The sequence below is a fragment of the Coturnix japonica genome, chromosome 4 (assembly GCF_054131305.1).
Source record: "Coturnix japonica strain WE chromosome 4, WE-NBRP24, whole genome shotgun sequence".
Lineage (NCBI taxonomy): Eukaryota > Metazoa > Chordata > Aves > Galliformes > Phasianidae > Coturnix > Coturnix japonica.
Window position 1 is genome coordinate 66,027,863 of NC_140666.1, and position 10,868 is coordinate 66,038,730.

The following is a 10,868-nucleotide window of genomic DNA, read 5'->3' on the forward strand; positions in this document are numbered from 1 at the left end:
ATTTCAAAATAATTACAGAAATCAATAACACTTCTCAAAAAATGGAACCACTTGAGGACATATCGATACATTAAGATCAGATTGTGTTCTTAATTCCACAGAAAGTACAGTAGAATGGAGTCCAATATTTGCATAATTAAAAACAGAGAAAAATACTAATAAGTACTATAGAAGAGTGCTTCATTAAATTGAAAGCTTTTAAGTATATGGAAACAGAAGTTTTTTACTCTGATTAGAACATTTTCTAAAATACACAAGACAAAGAGGAGTTTCTGGATCACTGAATCTTCTGCAGCTTCCTTTTCATAAACTAAAAATAACATCAAGGGTTTCGTATTTTAAATTTTTTTTATGTGGAATTTTAAACTGTCCCTGATAGAAAAAGAAAAACTGATTTGCATTGGCCTCACAAACAAATAAGAAACTCCATTTTCTTCCAAGAGTGATATCAATAAAGAGGCTACCAAGCAATGCTTAGTAGAAAATACTGTGATTTTTTTTCTTACATGGAACATACAGTTGTAAATAGAATAATCTTAGTTCTCATATTTCCGCAGTTCACTGAAACACTATTAACAGGTCCAATCATTTAAAGATTTACTTTGGTGGCGAAAATTATGTCCAGGAAAATTATTGAAGCAGAATCTTGTTTTGTTAACCTCTGCATTTTATTTTCATTGCTTTTCTGTAGTCTCATTTGTATTTCTTACTGTTCGTGTCTAGTGGCTGAGATACTTTATGTCACCAGAAGGTGGCTGCTAGAAATATTTAAGTATAAACATTTATAAACAAAATTTAAACATACAAGGCTATGTGTACAAAATGGCAATTACTAAAGGTACAGATGGAAGATGTTTTTAAACAACAAAAATAGAATGTGAAATTGGATTTAGGGGAAAAAATACCTTATCCAATATGTTCTTATAATTATTTCAATCTTATGAAGACAGGACAAAGCCATACTCATGGGAATAATGCTCCATCATTTAACTGGGAATACTGAGAACTGACATGAGCAAAGATGTGAAGGATTATGCTTTCAGTTCATGAAAAGAAAAAAGTTTATGTATCATATAGATTTTTGTAATGAAAATACTGAAAACACTTAGAAATGCAATCTATCCCATACCCATCTTGTTGATTAAAAAATAATCTAAATTGCACACTGATAAAGGCAAACAGGACTTCGTAGGAGAAATAGCTAATATTAGGTGATGCATCACGAAGGCACCGCCATCTTTGCTGCATAAATCTAAAATGACATTAAATACTAAAACCATAGTAGGTCAGAAATTGATCTTAGAAGTCTGGCCCTACCTTGTGGTCTTTGTACCTCAGAGAGCATATTTAACCTTAGAATTATTATGAGCTTACAGATCACATTCAGAAATTTTTATTATTATCATTATTTTTATTTTTTAAGGCTTCTTGCTGCAAGCTTTTAGATACAGCTTGGCTCACTTCTCTCTTCCAAGGTGACACAAGCCACTTAAAATAAGAATTTGGAAAGTTGACTGTCTATTTTGTGTTCTATCCCCTTTTAAACTGAGCATTAGCACAAACAACATGTATTTTAAATACTGTTGTGGTGTTTTTTTTTCATGTGACCTGTTCCCTGATAGATTATAATTGGTTTCAGTTCCACAAACACACAACATTTGTTCATTTAGTCAGTCCTGAGCTTTAGAACAGAGACAGTGTTTCTTCTGTCCCACAAAATCTTTGAAAAAACCTGAACATTTTTATAAATATTTATTACACTCTTCGCTTTCCCTTTCAGACTAAACAAGAGATCTGCCATAGAGCACGTAGAAAAAGCAGAAAAAGAAATGGGTGAGGAAGACAGACAGGATTTGGCAGAGCCATATTGTCAAAGATGACAATAGTACTTTCAGGTTTTAAGAAGGCACTGAGAACAGGAAGAGTCAGTGCCCCATACTGGAAGAGCAAACATGAATGTTCTGTGTTGGTATAACCTGGAGCTTAATTTCTTAGGACTGGGCTCCAAGATTACTAGAGAGAATGAGCGCTCCTGTGAGTAAGGCAGAGAAGCTTCAGCTGGAGGTTCTATGGTAACTCCTGAACCTCCTTAATTCACAATGCAAATAAATTCAGTTATATACTAAGAATGCATCAGAACAGACACAAACAAGCACCCTAAACAAATAGTTTGTGCTAGTTTTACACAAGGATGTGTTTTCTGCTGTTCAATAGTCATTAAAAATTATTTGCTATGCTAGAGAATTAATAAAGCTAGTGTATAAATAAATGCTCATAAGGCATATCCGTGACAGCAAGCTTCTTCTTTGGAACTTTTTTGAAATTACAGTTTTTGGTTGTCCAGCATCCTTTAGTTGGATGTGCTTATTTTATCTGTTCATAGATTATGACAGAAAGAAATCAAGTTCACAGGGATCACTTGCTATGATGTAATAACAACACATTAATATAACCAGATGTAACCAATCTATATACATCATGCATGACACCACTGATTTTCCTCAGCCTTAACCTACTGGTAGTCTCACTACATCCACTGAACCAAAGTGTGTACAACATACTTGTTGTATGTTGTATGTATACAGCCTGATGGTGCTTTCTTTTCCCCTGTCTGACAAAAAAAGAGGCATCGACAGTGCTTTAGACATTTTACATGGGAAAGAACTCCTGTTTCAGATTCCAAAGGAGACAAAGATATAGAGATTCGGGGATCCCATCCATTTCCTTATCATTCTTACTATCAATTATTTCTCAGAAAAAAATCTACCTTTGAGGTTATACTGGTCTCACGTGATGACCTTTCTGCCCCAGAAACCCAGCTGGTGTGAAATTGTAGAGTGTGTGTAACGTAATAGATATTAGAATCTCTAAAAGAGGTTTGAAATAACATTCTTTCTTGTAAAGTCAATTAAGATTACTACTTGGAAACTATGAAATAATCATCTGTCACTATCTGTCATGATATGGTATTAGGCAAGAGAACACTTTACCTTGACAAGCATAAAATAGCTGCCTATACAGCTAATTGATCAGCTAATATTTAAGAAATGTTTCAGACCAGAGGAGAAAGTTATTTGCATAGTCAGGAACATATTCTGAGTGACAGAGTATTTTAAAGAAAATATTTCCTATTTCCTGCACAGAGATGGAATAAACTGCAAAAGACAGTTTTCATTTTTCAGAAGTTCACACCAGCTTTTTAGTCAGACATCTACTAAAAAAAGGTTTTCTCATTATTTCTTCCTTTAGTTAAATTCATTTTTTCATGTTTTTCAGTCTTTCACCCTTGAGACTTTCCATACAACTTGACAGTTCTTTTGCCATAGCATTTATTATCTGTCCCAGAAAAAAAGCTTTGCTATTCCCAGAGCTCTTATTACTCCTATTATTCCTAACATATCTCCTATTTCAGCCATCTTCAAATAAGAATCATAGAATCACCAAGACCTCTTACCCAATATTTCCCAGTAAACCACATCCCTCAGTGTAACATCTAAAGATTTCTTGAACACCTTCAGGGACAGTGACTCCATCACCTCCATGGCCAGCCTCTTCCAGCATCTGACCACTCTGTTGGAGAGGAAATTTTTCCTAGTATTAATCCTGGATCTCCCCTGTACATCTTGAGGCCATTCTCTCTGGTCCTATTACTATTTATGTGGGAGAAGAGGCCAACCCCCACCTCAACACAATCTCTTTTCAGGTAATTGTAAAGAAATATTTAACTATTACTTCATAAAACCCAAAAAAAGGTCGATGGATCAAATATATGCTTATTAGCAACCCACAATACCATCCAGTAATTTGATCTCATTTTCTGCCTAGAAATAAGAATACTTTTATTTTTGTCTTCCTTATTTGTCATTCTAAGAAAAGAATAGAACTAGAGAATAACAAAAAAGTAGATAAAATACTGACCTTCAGGTACATTTAGTAAAAGAGGCAATTATTCGATATTATAATATTAATAAATAACAGAATACGGTCCATACCAGGATTCTAACCTGTCAGCAGCTATCTAATACCAAAGGCTAAATATGATTTAATTAAACATCTCACTAAATAACTAGGGAATTGATTTTATTATTCCAGTAATGGGATAATATGGAAGAAAAAGAAGCAACAAGAGTTAAAATAATAATAATAATAAAAAAACTTCCTCCCATTAAGCCTGCTTTCTTTTCCTCTCAGAGTAACAGACTGAGGTGTATCCATTTCTGAATGGATGTATCATGATCTCATATGACAAGGTTATTAGGAGTAGACAAGGTTAAATGCTTCCGGTGTGTCAGATAATGCTAGCTATGATGGTAATTTCTCTGTGCCTAATAAGAGTTGTCAGTTCATGAGAAATGAGTTTTCTTTGTCTTTTACATGACTAGTACCCATGTATTTAAGAGTAAAAATTTGTTTAGAAACCTAAACTTGGTACTGTCCACCAATCACACAATTTATAAAGATTCACTCAAGAGAGCATCAGGTTTACAGCTGTTTGTGTTGGAATGCAAAATAAATTTCTGAGAAAAGTGTTCAAAAAAAAAAAAAAAATCTTGATATTGCTGTGCATTGCAGAACAGTGCTACATGAAAACCATGGTTATTAGTATGCATAAACCTCCAGTACATATGATTCACACAATTTGATTGTCAAAGCTTGTGTCAAAGCAACATATCACTTATGTTCTTTTCAGAGATTAGTGTGAATTATTTAGAACAGTTATATATTCTGCAGAACTCAACAACACTCAGATTTTTCCAGGTTACAGATGCTTCTCTATATCTATTCCAGTTTTTTTAACCCCATCATTTCTCTGACAAAATTATATTACTTTCTCTAAATATTTTAATGTTAGAAATGGACTTTTCAGGTAAATATTTTGATACTTTATGTGCAAACAGTGACATTGAAATTCTTATATGGAGATCAAAATATTTCACTGACTTCAATAAATATTTTCTAGGTTTTACTTTGGTTTTGTTTGGTTTTTGTTTTTGTTTTTGTTTTTCATATCAGCATTATCATATTTCAGGATATATTAAGTTCTTCCAAAGACTAATAACCCTTTAGAAAATATGAATCTTATTTTTCCAAAGCTTCATGACAAGTAATTCTCTGAGAGTGCTTTCTACCACTGTTGTCCCAATCTTTACACTTCTCCATCAATTAGCAGTTTGTTATGCTTACTGCTGAAACTCTATTTCTTTAGATTCTGATTATAAAATCTCTAACATCTGTGAAAGACTGAAAAAAAAATCGTTCTCTTACGGAAGCTAAAAGACTGGATATCTCCAAATATACCATTTCATAAATAGCATTAATTCTGTTCTTGTAGTAAGTTCTATCATAGCAGGTAGGTTTACTTATCTCAGTTGAGTTATAATTTTATGTACACACGGTACTTTAGCTGTTATGCAATTAACGACTTGACATTATGCAAGTCCAAGTCTGTAACTGAGAAATTAGAAGAACAGAAGATGCTGAGATTGCAGTTTTGATGTTTGCAATATTCCTTTTTTGTCCTATAACATTGAATTAATTTATGTATTTTCTCTCTGTATACTTACATTTTTTGTAATTGAATTTGTGGTGGAGTCAAAAATGATAGAATCACCAAGGTTGGAAAAGTGCTGTGAGATCATTTAATCCAACTGTCCACCTACCACCAATATTGCCCCACTAAACCATGTCCCTCAGTGTAATATTTAAACATTTATTGGACGTTTCCATGGTTGGTGACTCAACTACCGCCCTCGGCAGCTTATTCCAGCAACTGACCACCCTTCTTCCTAACTTCCAGTCTGAACCCCCTCTGATGCAACTTGAGGTCGTTCCCTCCAGTCTTATTGTTAATTATGCAAGAAAAGAGGACAACACCCACCTCACCACAACTTCCTTTCAGGTATCTGTAGGGCGCAATAAAATCTCCCCCAATCCTCCTCTTCTCCAGACCGAGTAATCCCAGTTCCCTCAGACACTCCTCATAAGACTTGTGCTCCAGTCTTATGGAAGTCCAGACCCTTCACAGCTTCTTTGCCCTTCTGTGGATACAATCCAGGAGCTTGATGACTTTCCTGTAGTCAGAGACCCAAAACTGAACATCTCAAGATACAGCCTCAGCAAAGCTGAGTACAGAGGAAATATCACCTCTCTGCTCCTGCTAGCAACATCATTTCTGATATAAGCCAGGATGCCACTGGCTTATTTGCTGTCTGAAAATTTTAAGGCTAAAGTACAAGTTCTTCTAAAACAAAGGTTAGCTCATTCAGTAATAAGATATTATTATGAAGCACTGAATAGATTACTCATTTCAATATAAGGATTATAAGAAATGAAAGATTTTTGTTCTTACAGGTATAGTATTAACATAAAGTATTTGGAAAAAAAAAATACTAAAAAAATGCTTCAAACACATATTCAGATCTATTTGGTGTTTCCTGTGCTTAATTAGATTACCGTTGAACTAAGATATTAATTATGCGGGGCTTAATGCTATTTAAATTAATGTTTTTCACATATTTATTATTTCTTTTTTTCTAACAATCATCACATCACCAGGTCAACTTATTTACTCTTAATTATTGAAAAAAAGAAGTCAAGAGCTCCAAAGCAAACTGAAGTTTTAAGCTGCCTTCATGGAGTCTAGGTATCTTATTAAGAAAATGTTACTTTATCTAAAAAAAATATTAGGACATCTTCTGTATGAACTGAAGAAAAATGTATTTTATTAGAAAAATTGACTATTTATGTCAGCAATACACATATCTGATCTCTGATAGTAAAAAATAGCAGATAGAAACCTCAAGACATGGAAGCCTAACCCCAACTAATCAGCTTTAAACTGTGTTGCCTCTCACTCTAATGACAGGAGATAAAAAGAAAAAAACATACAAGAGAGAATAGTTGTGAGAATCATAACCTGTAACATTTCCCACCTGGTCTGACATAGAACCACATGAGCTGATGTATCTATCCAAGGTGTCCTAGGTGATGCTGATGTGAGTAGCTCTGACAGAAAATGAAATAGATTATTTTCAAGGTTGGTTTGCTTGTTTATGTGTTCTCATTGTTTGAATCAATTCTGTGTTATTGTAAATTAAGGAAAATAGTTTTTATCTTTAGATAAAAAACAGATTCTATTTGCATTCCTTTCAAAGCAGTCTCATTGCCATATACTGGATATCTGTGCCCAGGGCAGACAGAGTCAGTGACCCATGACCTTTAGTAAATGAATTTCAAGTTTTCTACTGCATTTTTAAGAAGGAATGCATTCCACACTTGACCTTCATCATTTGTTCTGATCCCAGCCCTGAGCCTTTTCCATCCAAATAGCAACAGTCATAAATATTGTGCTACATTTTGTAACAGTTCTTCCTTGTGAAGAGAATATCATATACAATGAGATTACTAGCTGTATTTCTATTTGTGGTTTACAGAAACATACTCTCAAATCTGAAAGGTGAGTGTAGTCTGCATTTTCTGATACATTACATTCAAGTCACCTAGATCAAATGCTAACATAGCCATTGCAAGTGTAGGTTCTTCAAACAGATACAATGTCATTTCTTACAAACTCATGCTAAGAAAATGAGTAATAGGAACATTAACCATCTTTGTATAATTCATAGATAAAAGGTCAAAAGGCCATACCAAACTGATCCCTATATATGATGCTGATTCTTCGAGAGCTGTAACTCTCAAATATAAAGAGTTGTAGCTCTCAAGGTGACCCCTATTATCTTAACACTCTAGAATCCAGTTCCATAAATTTTAATCATAATCTGTATTTCCAAGGACAATATCAGATAGATTGTATGGTTGTGAATTTTGTCATATTCAAAGTCTTCAAAAGCTTTATTTTTGGATCATCCCAGGAAACACTGAATATTTTTGCAACAACTAGTGTAAAACAAGAACATTTGTATTTTTACACACATGTGTGTGTGTAAGCACATGTAGTAATGTGTGTATTTTCATATATTCTACAAAGGCAAACTAATGAGTTACCAAGGACACAGATATGTACAGCAAATGAGTTTGTATATTTCCCCAGAACCTACTTCTGCTTCACATATCGATACATGTCTTCAGTGACTTCAATAACTTGTGCTTTATTTTAATGATGACAGAGCAAACATTTAAAATAATGAAACAAGAGAGAAGCAAATTTATTTTTATTTAATAAGGGGTTTTCTGGGAAATGACTATGCTTTAACATCAATCTAGTTAGCAGCTTAGGAAATACAAGCACTTGTTAAGTAACATTCCGACTTTTGTATTCACATTGAGAAACAAACTTTTAAATTATTTATGGCAGACTAGGTGATTTTCACGTTATGTGAATCAATGGTGTTGAGTCCTCTGAATGGTGCAGAGGCATTCTTTGAAGCTGACTGGCTTTTGCAGTCAACTGAATAATGGGAATAATTAATTAGAAAAGCAGATTAATCAGGTCAGAATTATTGTACACTGCAACTAGAGAAGCTTCCATTACTCCTGACTTCACTGTGGCTCAAGTAGGCTATATGTGAAACCCAGGTGATACAATGGTTGAAACAGCCCTGTGCACAGAGCCAAGCTTCTCTCTGAGAACTGCTGCTAGTCAGCAGCTTTGGCTGGTACCATACTCGCTATGAAAAGACAGTAACAATTCTATAAATTGACTGAATTCATTATATAGAAATACACTGAAGCCTATAAAGAGTTAATTGATACATGGTTCTATCTTCAGTTAGACTTATCTTCTGGGGGAATCTTACATCCTTACTAATACCACACTGAGAGCAAAAAGAAAATCTTTAATGTTACAAGTTCTAATTTAAGAAAACTGGAATTAGTGGGTGTTACTAAACAGCTGATTTTATTTATTTTTGCTACTTTCTTCACAATGAACATGATTATCTTTCATGAAACCAAAATTAACCATAATTTGAAAGGGTATGAACAAACCTTGTGAGTAAAGAGGAGTTTATGATTTACAACACTGAGCCCCAGCTGTGTTGTATCAAGTTTAATCTGTGAATGCAGCTGGTAGGAATTCTCCAATTAACGGCTAGACTAGTTAAGTCTGTCAGCATTTCCATTGCACCCCAGATGAAAGGAGTTAGAATCTCTAACTGTAGTTTCATTATCCAGGAATATAAAATAGAGTAAAATTAGGGGACACATAGAGAGTTTAGGTTGACTGATGTTCAAATGTCACCAAAATTTCCCAATATTTCTGTTAGCTGACATGTTTTGGAATGCTGAGGTCTTAAATGTTACGAGGACAATCCCATATAGGTTTTATAATATTGCTATAGAGACAATGTAAATATATATATATATTTGCTACCTTTCCTTGATATTGATAACTGCATGTATATAGTTAGATATCTAAAGTTTTTATACCCCCTTTGAAAATATTTTGTATTTGACTACTTCTTATGTCTATAACAAATTTAGAATCTCAATAGTCCATTTAAAAATAATAAAAACTCAGCATTCACCAGGAAATTAATATAACAGAAAGTAAAAACTTCCTATAAGGTACTTGTGTTTAAAATGAAAAAGATCAATACTCAGTATAAGGGGTGCAAACCCAACGTTCCTTCTGTAAGTAGGATATATCTTAATCAACATACAAAATAAATTGATTAAACTTGAAGATGTATATGAAACTTATTTTCAGGACATGATGCCAGGAATTAAATATTTATGGAGGGTAAATTCATATATGTAGGCAAATTGGTATTTCTTTTGCTTATAAATCACTGTCTGTCCTGCAGGTGTTGTTATATGAGGAAACATTCCATCAAGTCCATATAATACAATAAAATTTTGCTTTCTTGAGGCTTTATGGAGCATGCCTGATCCACACAGATTTTTAGGTCTTCTTCTACCACCATGCCAACTTGCATGACTTCAAGGTAAAGAAAAGGTAAGTTAACTTTACACTTACATGATGTAAGTACACAGAGAGCTGTATAGTACATTATACCCTTATGCAAAAACCAAGTGCATGTGAGGTACCACACTAGACCATGTCCTTTTGTCTTTCCTTCTCTTCATTTTTCAATTCTTGTTTTACCGCAAGTACCTTCAGCAAGGTCCAATTAAAAATGTAGTAGGTTTGCTACTCTTGTATTAAAAATCAGTGTTTCTGGTGGTATTCCTTAGGTAATATCAGTTTTACTTTGTGCTATTTACCAGTAGAACTTAAACAGTTATCTTGATAATACTGACTGGTTTTTCTGATATGATTATCTAGATACTGTTCATAATACAATTCCTTAAAAAAAAATCTTCTGTATACCCCTGTAATGATATGTGAAGATTAACTGCTTTTTTCATAACCTCTCCCTTAATGCTCTGTGAAAGCTGGTCATTTCTCACAGTGCTATCTATAACATTTGTCAGTTTCTCACTTTATTTGTTCTGATCAGCAGTATCTGCCTAATAGTTTATTTTCTGTTCAGATAACTTCAGGCAGTGGTCACTTGCCTCCATATTGTAGCAAAGTCCACCCATGAAGGTGAAAAATGAGTCAGCCAAACAACTCTAAGAACTCCCTTAGAAATTTTCCAAATGACAATTAAGTCTAGTATTCTGTTAAATTTAGCTTTAGATAACAGTTTTCTACTTAGATAACCGCACTTCACACATGCTTTCTTTTCCCTCAGTAGAAGAAAGCTTTCATCTCTGTTCCCCTCCTACCATTATTTCACTTCCTGCTGGAAAGGCTGACCTGAAAAAAATCACACATCCTCTCATATTTTCAGCCACCTGGTGTTCAATCTCACTGCTTGTGAATAAAGGGCAGTGGTCAGGATCTTCCCTGCATCCAGCCTGGGGTGACTGGGGAGTTGTGGTCCCTTAGTGCTTAATCATGG